The sequence below is a fragment of the Mauremys mutica genome, chromosome 12, assembly GCF_020497125.1.
Source record: "Mauremys mutica isolate MM-2020 ecotype Southern chromosome 12, ASM2049712v1, whole genome shotgun sequence".
Lineage (NCBI taxonomy): Eukaryota > Metazoa > Chordata > Testudines > Geoemydidae > Mauremys > Mauremys mutica.
Window position 1 is genome coordinate 41,144,625 of NC_059083.1, and position 11,487 is coordinate 41,156,111.

The window sequence follows — 11,487 nt, forward strand, 5'->3', positions numbered from 1 at the left end:
GGGTAGCAACACTCACAGGGACTGTGTCAGGCTGGAAGGAGCCGCCTTGTTCCCACAGAGCCGGGAAGAGAACCCAGGTGTCCGGACTCCCTGCCCATCCCCCAGATCTTCTCAGCCTCGCGGGGTTTGGGTTTGGTTTTCACTACAGCTGGATCCACCCACACCTTGGCGAGGCCCCAGGCACCAACCAATCCCCGGCAAGGAGACCCCCCCCCGCCCCCATGGCAAAACCTTCCCCTGAGCCCTGGCAGCTCAAACCCAGCGGCTGCCCCATGGCCCGGGCAGGGAGCGCTGCACGCAGGGCGCCGCTCCCCGGGCCCCAGCGCTGGGAGGAAGCGGAGCAGCGCCAGTGCTGCCCGCGGTGCCAGGAGCCCATCCCCCGGAGCCTGCTGCAGCCCTGGGGGCAGCTGGGGAGCACGGTGGGGACACCCAGGGGGCAGCGGATCTCCCAAGGGGTTTGTGCGGAGCTCGAGTGCTGTTGGGGTGGGGGGCGTGTTCAGGAGTGGGGGGTTGGAGCTAGGAGGTGCGAGGAGGGTGCTTGTCACTGGGGTGTGTGAGGAATTGGAGCTAGAGAGTTAGGGGGTGTCACTGGGGGAGGTTGGGAGCTGGTTGTTGGGAGGCACTGTTTGTAACTGGGGTGGGGGGAAGGGAGCTGGGGTGTAGAGATGGTGTGGGGGGGGGATGTTTGGAGCTGGGATGTTTCAGGTTAGGGGGTGTTGGTGACTAGGCGCACCACCTCTCAGGTACAAAACCCAGGACACCTGGGATAGGGTGACCAGATATCCCGATTTTATAGGGACAGTTCCAATATTTGGAGCTTTTTCTTATATAGGCTCCTATTACCTCCCACCCCCATCCTGATTTTTCACACTTGCTGTCTAGTCACCCTAATCTGGGATGATGCAGAGCCCACACAGCTGGCCAGCGGGCGGTGTGGAATGAGCACCCTCACAGATTTCCTGGGAGTGCAGCTTCAAAAAAAAAATAGAAAAAAGGATCATCTGGGGAAAATCTGGGCAGGTGGCAAGCCTGGTGTTTGAGGGGACCAGGGCTTTGTGATGGGGGGGATATTTGGATCTGGGATTTGTGCCAGACACTGATTCTAATTTGGGGAGGAGAGGTCTGATAGTGGGGGGAGCAGGCAGCTGGTATGTGGGAGCTGGTTCCTGGGGCAGTGGTTGGAACTGGGGTGTTGGTTGGTGGCTGTGTTTAGAACTGGTCTGCGGAGAGATGTTCGGAGATGGGGTGAGTTTGGGGGGTAGGAAAGGGTTTGGAATGAAGGCTATTTGGGAGGGGATGATGGGAGCTGGTGGTTTGGGACTGCATCACTCCCCCCACTTGAGCTGCCACTGTTTTTCTCTGTGGAAAATCTGCTGGCCCATGGCCTTACCCCTCTGACATCTGCCTCACTGTAGCTGCTGAACCCACAAGCCCGAGGGTCTGCTCCTGCCCTGGGATCTGTGTGAGCGAGTGCTGGGGGTGCTGAAATCTGGCATCTGGGAAGCCATTGGCGGCAATTTGTAAAAAAGCACCTTCTTCGCCCCCTCTGCCTTCTTCTAGATGTCACAAGTGAGGAAAGAGAGAAGAAAGCAAAACTTATAGGGAGAGGAAAAACAAAGAGCCACTGGTAGGTACCCGCAGCCTCCCACTCAAATTTATCTGGGATCAGTTTGCCCTGAGTTACAGTAAAAGGAAACTTGGAAATGGCAGAGATGCTTAATGACGTCTTTGTTTCGGTCTTCACTGAGAAGTCTGAAGGAATGCCTAACATAGTGAATGCTAATGGGAAGGGGGTAGGTTTAGAAGATAAAATAAAAAAAGAATAAGTTAAAAATCACTTAGAAAAGTTAGATGCCTGCAAGTCACCAGGGCCTGATGAAATGCATCCTAGAATACTCAGGGAGCTAATAGAGGAGGTATCTGAGCCTCTAGCTATTATCTTTGGAAAATCATGGGAGACTGGAGAGATTCCAGGAGACTGGAAAAGGGCAAATATAGTGCCCATCTATAAAAAGGGAAATAAAAACAACCCAGGAAACTACAGACCAGTTAAGTTTAACTTCTGTGCCAGGGAAGATAATTGAGCAAGTAATTAAGGAAATCATCTGCAAACACTTGGAAGGTGTTAAGGTGATAGGGAATAGCCAGCATAGATTTGTAAAGAACAAATAATGTTAAACCAATCTGATCGCTTTCTTTGATAGGATAATGAGTCTTGTGGATAAAGGAGAAGTGGTGGATGTGATATACCTATGAACTCTGTCTGTGTGCCAAGCTCATCGAGCGTATTGTTCTCAGGGTTGCTGCAGACTGCCGCATGTCCTGCTGCCCCTTGTGGGGCGGTTCTTCTGGCTTTTCCTTCATCTCCAATAAGTCACGTTAGAAAAGAAAGTCTGTGGCCACCCCTTTGTTCAGCAAACCGTTTCCCTTCACCCACTTCTGGGCCATATGCTTGGGCCCCTTTTGCCAAGGTGGATCCTAAATATATTATTGCCTTCGGTGAGCGATATTTTGGTTCTCCAATCCACCCCTCCCCCCAATAATTTGTACTCAAAAAAGCAGATTCTGTCTCACAAGCACTGATCTAGCCAACCCCATCTCTTCCTGCACCCCACTCTGTGATGCTGGGCTCCTGGAAAATACACAGTCGGAGGGAACTCGACCAAATTGTGGTGGCCAATGTATGTGCCTTTCGCAGTAGCTAGTGCAGATCTTCATTGTATGATTGTCCTTGCCTTCCTCATGGGCTTTGACTCCCAGCTGAAATAGTTAATAGTGTGGCCATTTAATGTGTCCTCCTCAGACTCTGAGGTCAACGTGCCATTTGGGATGAGTGGGGTAGTTCATGCATCTCAGAGCTCCTGTGTCGGGCTGGGTGCCAACATGGGCACTGATAATGGCGCCAGTTAAATTTTTCACCTTTTTGACCTTTTTTCTTTGCCCTTGTTGTTCCAGGGTCTGGTGACCTTCGAGGAGGTGGCTGTGTATTTCACACGGGGCAGGGGGCTCTGCTGGACCCCGGTCAGAGAGCCCTCTACAGGGACGTCATGCAGGAGAATTACAAGACAGTGACCTCACTATGTAAGGATCCCTGTCCCCTCTGTGACTAGCCGCTGTGGAGTCTCTGGAGTGCCAGAATCCACTTCTGCTCAGGGTTCTTCCCTGGTCCCCAGGGTTTAAGTGAAAGTGTGTGTGGGGGCGGGGGGGTGTCACATTTTCCCATCCTCTCCTCTAGGCCCAGAAGGATCTCTCCTTTCTCCCTCTCCCTCTCCTGGGTTTGTGGGAGCCTCCCTCTCTTTTCCGTGCTGCATCCCATCATGTCATGTTGATGAAACATAGCATCACCCCGTAATGTCATGATCTGTGACAACAGGCACCCAAATCAGTGACTTCTCCCTATCTACGCTGATCTTCTTCAACTGCTGTTGGTGCCTTAGATTTAAGGGTGGGGGGAGTATCAACCCTTCATTCCCCAGAACCCTTGTGAGAGAGACTCACTCCCCACACCCTCTTCCCAGGAAATTCAGAAACTCTGCAGGGAGTCTAATCCCGCCCCCTAGGAGGCAGAAGGGCTGCATAGAATTTTGCATTCACACAGAATCCCTGGTCCCCTCCTGCCTGGACCATAGAGAGGCCTCTGGAGGTTTAGAACCAGGCAAAGGGCTTAGCACCAAGACTGTGTCAGCCCATGTCTGAAGATCCCTGAATCCCCTACAAGAGGAACAACACTCGCCCCTACATGCAAACGTTTCTCACCCCATGTATTACCACCTTCCCATGTATTCCCCTCCCCTCCCCCCCAACACAGAAGGAGGCTGAATCAAAATAATAGCGTGTTCTACATAGGGAATATTATCAGAGATGTAATTCCCCCTGATCGTACATCTTTTCTTTCCGCTGAGCAGGGCATCTGATTTCTAAGCCCAATATGATGTCCCAGCAGGAGCGAGGGGAAGACCCAGGCCTCCAGTACTCAGAGAAAAGGGAGAGTCCAGGGAGCACCTGCACAGGTGAGGAATTGGTTAAAATGACCCTGTCAAGGTTTCTTTCCCCACTTTGAACTTTAGAGTACAAATGTGGGGACCTGCATGAACACTTCTAAGCTTAATTACTAGCTTAGATCTGGTAACGCTGCCACCAGCCAGAAATCAGTGTCTGGCACACTTTCTGTCCCCCCGAAACCTTCCCTGGGGAACACAGATCCAAACCCCTTGGATCTTAAAACGAAGAAAAATCAATCAGGTTCTTAAAAAAGAAAGCTTTTAATTAAAGGAAGAAAAGGTAAAAATTATCTCTGTAAAATCAGGATGGAAAATGCTTTACAGGGTACTTAGATTCATATAGCCCAGAGGAAACCCCCTCTAGCCTCAAGTTCAAAGTTACAGCAAACAGAGGTAAAAATCCTTCCAGAAAAAAGAAACATTTACAAGTTGAGAAAACAAAAATAAGACTAACACGCCTTGCCTGGCTAGTTACTTACAAGTTTTAAACATGAGAGACTGATTCATAAAGATTTGGAGAGCCTGGATTGATGTCTGGTCCCTCTCAGTCCCGAGAACGAACAACCCCCAAAACAAAGAGCACAAACAAAAGACTTCCCTCCACCAAGATTTGAAAGTATCTTGTCCCCTTATTGATCCTCTGGTCAGGTGTCAGCCAAGTCTACTGAGCTTCTTAACCCATTACAGGTAAAAGAGACATTAACCCTTAACTATCTTTTATGACAGACCCATTGACACAGGAAGTAAAAAGTTGGGATTCCCACAAAGGCCTCCTGAGCTCCCCCAAATTCTACCTCATCTCACCCAGGTCAGAGCTGTCCCCAGCCGGTGTCGTATCATCACATCAGATGTTACTCATGGCTTCCTGCCCCGGCTGACTGATACCTGGCCATAGCTCCCTTCCCCCTGAGTGTTCAGATGGATGCAGAGGCAGAACTGGTCCTTTCCCTTCACCCAGAGGAGAGACAGGAGATCTGCTTCTGATTTTTGTATGTGAACAGTTGGTTTTGTTTTGAGGTTTGCCCGTCTCTGAGATCCCCTGTCTCCCTGGCACAGGGGATGACTCGTGTTTGGGGTTTCTTTCTATCCCAGCAGGTGACTTGACAGTGGCTGAGAACAAGGAGGAGAATTCTCAGCAGGAGGGCCCTGAGCCAGTGGAGCTGCATGGGACAGTGTCAATAAAATCCGAGAGGAATGTGTCCCTAAGCCCTGAATGGGGGGGAATCAGTAAAAACCGAAGGGAACGCTTCACAGAGTTGTGAGCAGGAAAAAGTCTGTGAATCTCAGTGTGGATCAGAAAGGCTGTAAGGAAACTAGCTGGGGACAAGTCAGGATAAACCCACTCATGGCGTGGGAGGTTTGAAGGAACTCAACAAAAGTGTAACCCAGCTGAGCAACCCAGTGGGAGGGAGACCCCACAGGTGCGCTGAGTGTGGGAAAAGCTTTAGTTGCAACTCATGCCTTTACAGGCACCGGAGAACCCACACGGGCGAGAGGCCTTAAAAGCAGGGCTTTGTAGTGGAGCCCAGAGCTGAAGCATGGAGCAGCTTCGGAGAAGTGGAGCTGCAGGTTTTTGCCCGGAGCTGGAGCGGAGCCGGAGCACAGCTCCAAAGCCCTGCTTACAAGTGCCCCAACTGCGAGAAAAGATTCTGCAGCAGCTAGACCCTTGCCAGCCATCACAGGCTGCACATGGGAGAGAAACCCTACGTCTGCTCTGAGTGCAGGAAGAGCTTTAGCTACAGCTCATCCCTCGTGACGCACCGGCGAGTCCACACGGGCAACACACCCTATTCCTGCCTGGGCTGCAGGAAGAGCTTCCAGCAGAGATCCAACCTCGCTGTGCATCAGATACTCCACTGTGTGAAAAGACCTTAAATAAACAAACCCCCGCCCCATCCCCAGAGCATTTGCAGTTCTCAGGAATGCCAGGGGGCATTCAGTGGCTGGCTGCCTGTCTCTGGGGTCAGGAGACAGCAGAACCTACTCCAGCCTGATCGGTACCGTTCTCTGGCTCAGTAGGCAGAGGAGGAAAGACCCTGGTCAGTTCCACCTTCCTGCTGCAGCCCGAGCTTCTAAGTCCTTTGCTTCATGGCAGGGGAGAAAGATCCTCCCATCTGCTTTCTGGGCCTGGGATGGACTCCTCTCCATTCCCTATCCCTGGAGAAGGATACGCCGGCCATGCCTCACTCCTGAGACCTGTGCCTAGCTTCCCCCAGCACCTGGGCTGGGATCCCCATTCACCTGAATTTGTTACCTGGGGGATGGACACCCTGTAGACCTTGTAACACTCTCAAAGCCCCCAGAGAACTGGCTGCTAGGCCTTGAGCTGTTTGGGTATCCCTTCCCCAAATGGTTATTTGTCTCACGGCCATCTGTTTTTGCTCATTTTCTCCTCTCTCGTCTCAGAGACTTCCCAGATGGCTGAAATATGAAAAATTACCAATAATAAAACAAACGTGTGCTGAGTCTCAGGCCCCTGGTTACAGGAGACTCAGCAGTTTCTTCTGGCACAGAAATCCTTGGGCCAAGAGGCAGAGGCGGGGTGAGGAAGGTTAGGTCCTGAGGCCTGCCCTGATGTGATGCGAAGGGAGAGGGTGTGGGGGAATGTGGCAATACAGGGCTGGGAAACCTGTAGGGGTCACACTGGAAGGTTGGGAGAGCTGAGAATGGCTAACTCACTGCACCAGTGATGGAGATACAGGAAACTGTATTGCGGGGGCGGGGATGCTGTTCCTCAACAGGAAAGGGCTGCAAACGACAGCCCCGGAGGAGGAGTGGGTGCAGATCCCTGACTCCGGAGAGGAGTGTCAGCAGAGCTAAAACAGACCCTGGGGCTACTCTCCCCCCAACCCCCACAAACCAGCTGGAACTGAAGCCAGGTCCCCCCACCCATCACCAAGGCCACAGTGAGACAAAGTCCCAGACAGCTCACCCGATCTACTGCAGTGTCTTCTGTGGGGACAGACATCCCCTGAGGTATGAGGGGAAATGTGCACTCTGAGCTGGGACCAGAGGGGGATTAAAGCCTTTTGAGGCCCTGAGTCAGAGCAAGTGAGGGGTCCTGGCACCAGATCCGTGGTCCCACCCCCGTTCTACCCCTTCTGCCTGTGGCCCCACCCCCGTTCCACCTCTTCCCTGCAAACACCCCCACCCCTTCCCTGCTTGCTTGGCTCCTTTCTACCCACCCATCCCCTGCTGCGGCCCCAAGACCAGAGAAGCTCTGTGCCCTCACCTCAGCCCCAGTACCGCAGCAGGGAGCGAGAGCTCCTCTAGCCCCAGTGCCATGTGGGGAGGGGGGAGATTTTTCTGGGGGCCCCCATTGGCCTGTGTAGTAATCTGCCACTGGCTGGGAGAACCATAGAAAGCACAGAAAGCTGAAGTCTGTGCCAAGTGAGATTCCCCCCTCCCTACATAGAAAGGTGAGGAATTGGGCAGGGGGCACTGGAGCTGTCTGGGTGGGGTGATGGTGTCTACTCCCAGTGTCCTTACACTGCAGAGAGCTCCGAGGAGCTGAAGGCAGGCAGGGTTTTCCTGGGTGGGGTAAGTGTCTGAGACCAGGATGGAGCCACTTTCATGGAGTGTCTGAAGGGGAAAAGACAGTACTGCCTGGGGGCCTCATCTGGCCACAATGACATCTGCAACATGGGTCACTTGCAGGTTTAAACTAGTGTAAATGGTGGATTCTCTGTCACTTGAAGTCTTTAAACCATGATTTGAGGACTTCAGTAACTCAGCCAGAGGTTAGAAGTCTATTACAGGAGTGGGTGGGTGAGACTCGGTGGCCTGCAATGCACAGGAGGTCAGACTAGATGATCATGATGGGCCCTTCTGGCCTTAAAGTCTATGAGTGTGCAGGGCTGCAGGCTGTCTGGGGAGGGTCAGCGCTGGGAAGGGACAGTCTGTGCCACGGGGTCACTGTCAGGGACAGAGATTCCCTCTGGCTTGAGCTGGGACCGGGCAGATTATCAGGGGAGCCGCGTTTTTACCCCCAGCACTGAAATCAGGACAGAAATAAGGGCGGAGCGTCCTGGAGAAGGTGTCAGTGAAAGTGAAGAGATGGGACCTGTCAGTCACATTGAAAAATGAGACCTCGCCCGCCTCATAGTCCAGGAAAATCCCCACCCGGCTGGGCCTGATGCTCACGAGACAGGGGGTTAAGTGGGAGGGACAGGCATTGTATTCTCCATCCCTCAGCCTCACAGCCCAGTATCCATTCCCAGGTGTGAGTGTGACCCACTCCTTCCTACTCTGTACAGATTCCCTACAAACCCCCAGGTACCAGCCTGTCTTGTCTCCCACCTCCACCTCCCAGTAACATCTCCCGGCCGCGAACCCCTCAGCGCCCAGGACACACACACAAGGTTCAAATCTCTCAGGCTTTTCAGGCAGATCCTGCCGTGTGTCTGTGCACCCTGTCAGACAAGCCAGAGGCTCTGGCAGGCGTAGATGTGCAGGTCCTAAGCTGCACATGGATGGAGCTTGTTAACTTATCAGCGTGAGGTAGGAGTTGGGCTCTGGACTCAATGTATGGCCCATGCCCTGCCACCCCAAATGTGACTGCGTCAGGGATGGGGCACAATTTGACTCTGGAACTCCTCTTATAAAGTGTTCTGTGCATCTGTCCCAACCCCCAGCCAGGGACACCGGACTGTGGGGAGCCAGGGGGTCATGGCCCCCTCACTTTTTAACGGCTGTAAGGGCGAGCCGGGGGGGGGGTCACGGGGCAGAGAGAAGGCAGAGTCTTGGGGGGACGAGCTGGCTCGGGAGCAGGGTCTCAGCGGAGAAGCAGGGGTGCGAGGCCAGAGGGCTTAGGGGGTATAAGCGGTGTAAGGGTGGGGCCTCGGGGGAATGGGCAGTGTGAGGATGGCACCTTGGCAGGAGGGGCAGCATGGGGGGGCAGGCCTTAGGGGTGAGGCAGTGGGGTCACAGTTCAGGTGTTGTCCCCTCCAATTTTAAGGACCTTCTGCCACTCCTGACTCCAGCCCCTCCACACCCACCCTGGCGGCCAGAGTTGGTTCAATGTGTGGGGGTGGGGGGGAACAGACAGCAACAGCCGCGGATGAAGCTGGCAGAGTTCCATCCTCTGAGGCTCACAAGGGAGACTCCTCCCCAGAGCCTCCTACCCCAACCACATTCACTCCTGCCCCTGTTTCGGTAGTGGAGGGGACAGTGTGGCTGATATCACGAGGGAGTGATTCCTGAGTCCAGCACAGGCTGCAGGGGGATCCAATCCCCTCCCACGAGTCCCCACAGGAGCTGAGAGAGGCTGAAGCTGCCCAGACGCCTCATGGATGGGGGATTGTGTGTTTATTCTGCACAAATGGAACTTCCCTGCCTCCTGCTCCAGGGACTAAACAGGGCCAGGGCCGGCTCCAGAGCCCAGCGGGGCAAGCACCTGCCTGGGGCGGCCCTTTCCCGGGGGGGGCGGCAGGCTGGGCCGGCGGACCTGCCGCAGTCATGCCTGCGGGAGGTCCACCGAGCAGCGGACCTGCCGCAGGCCGTGGGAGGTCCGCTGCTCCCGTGGCGGGCGGCCAAAAACCTAGAGCCGCCCCTGAACAGGGCAGGGAGGAAAAGCCCACTCTGTCCTGTGGGTTATGATGCTTTGCCTCTGTTTCCATCAGTGACTGATCTAAAATTAGGGACTAAACAGTTATTAACGGGGACGCAGGTTAATTTCCCTTTAATCCCAGTGACCAACCTCTGTCCCCGGCACACTCTCTCCCCCAGTGTTGCAACTCTGGATCCAGACACAGTTCAGCCTAACCTCAGATCAGAAAAGTGAGCGGTGGGAGACACACAACAGGATCTGCCCAACAATCCTGAGAGATTTATTGGGGATTGATATATTGTGTCTTGTCTAGACGCGATATATCGATCCCCGAACATGCTCTCGTCGACTCCGGCAGACAGTCTGGACATACTCCTACATCCAGGTCATTAATGCAGATATTAAACACCACTGTATACAGAACAGATCCCTATGGAACCCCTCCCGAGACCTTCCTCCAATCTGCCATCATTCAATTAACAATTACCCTTTGCCTGCGATTGTTTAACCAATTACATATCCACTCAATGGTAGTTCTGCCAAGCCTGCATTTCTCCAGCTTACTTATCAAAACGAGATGTGGGGCTGTGTCAGAAGCCTTGCTGAAGTCCAAATAAGTTAGGTCCACCACATTCCCCCATCCACCAAACCAGTTACTCTGTCAAAGAAGGAAATCAAGCTGGTTTGGCATTTGTTCTTAGTAAATCCGTGTGGTTGTCCTTAGATGTGCGGGTTACCTCTTCATCCTCCAGGTATTCGCACACTGAATGTTATACATTGCTCTATTATGGGGTGGCCAAACTTACCGACCCGTCAAGCCACATACGACAATCTTCAGAAGTTCAAGAGCCGGGGCGCGACTGCCGAGGCTCAGGGCTTCAGCCTTGCCGGTGGGGAGGGTCTCAGGCCTCAGCGCCATGGGAGGTGCCTGCCAGGGCTCAGGGCTGAAGCCCTGCTCCTGCTGAAAGTCCCAAGCCCCAGCAGACGTGCCCTGTGGGACTGAAGCCCTGAGACCTCCTGTCCCGCTAGGCAGAAGTCTGAAGTGACGCATGTGGAGGGAGGCACACAGGGTCACATATCCCCCGCTAAGATTTTTGCCAGGGGTTGCTGGCCCCACTTGGTTACATGGTGCTGCAGGACCCCCTCCCTGCACAGCAGCTGCTGGAGCTGTGGGAGCTGCGGCTGTGGGGAGAGTCAGTGGCAAACAGCTGGGAGCTGCAGGGAGAGCCGCTGCTTTTGCTGGTGCCTCTCCTCGGGGAGCTAAAGCACCAACCCCTCCCTGCAGCTCCCAGCTGTTTGCTGCTGCCTCTCCACTGGAGCAAACACCTGGGAGTTGCAGGGAGGGCCTGCTGAGGGAAAGGGGGTGTGTGCTTGGGGGGCATGATGCAAGCTGTTGGCGGGGGGCAAACCTTTAAATTGTCCCCCCCATCTGTTTTCAGCAGCCACCAGTCGTCTCTGGTAGGCGGAGAATGGGGCAGGGGGGCTCCGCGTGCCGCACCTGAGCTGTAAAAGAGCCACATGGGGCTCACTAGCCGCAGTTTGGCCACCCCTGGCCAATAGCTTCCAGGGATCAAAGTCAAAGTGACTGGTCTATAGTTCCCAGGCTCCTCCTTCCCAAATCCCCAGCTTGGCCAGGGACCCCAGGCAAGTTACTGCCCCATCTGTAACAGGGGAACAATGGCACTCACCTCCGTCGGCTTTGAGGCTCTGGATGAGTAGCCCTAGAGAAGAACTAGGTATTATCCCCAGCCACTCCAGGAGAGCTGTACCACTGGACGCCAGCAGAGGGTCTAGCCCTGTGTTTCTTCTCCTGCAACTTCCTAATTCCCCACGTAGCCCATCTCCCCCGCAGGCAGGGCCGTCCCTAGGGGGGGTGCGGGGCCTGGGACATAGAAACTCTGCACTTATCAGCCGGGGGGTGCTTCCCCAGGCTCTGCC

The 11,487-nt window shown here is 54.1% G+C and overlaps 1 long non-coding RNA gene across 4 annotated transcripts; it reads left to right on the forward strand.

Annotated features, from left to right (window-relative positions):
- Window positions 1–229: 229 nt before the first annotated feature.
- Window positions 230–6,499, forward strand: LOC123345083. Of its 4 annotated transcripts, none has more exons than XR_006572706.1 (5): window positions 230–455; window positions 1,416–1,627; window positions 2,956–3,081; window positions 3,906–4,010; window positions 5,094–6,499. It is a non-coding gene; the product is annotated as an uncharacterized LOC123345083 (long non-coding RNA). The 4 variants fall into 4 exon arrangements; XR_006572705.1 differs by having other exon boundaries at window positions 230–419; window positions 4,728–6,499; XR_006572704.1 differs by having other exon boundaries at window positions 230–419.
- Window positions 6,500–11,487: the final 4,988 nt, after the last annotated feature.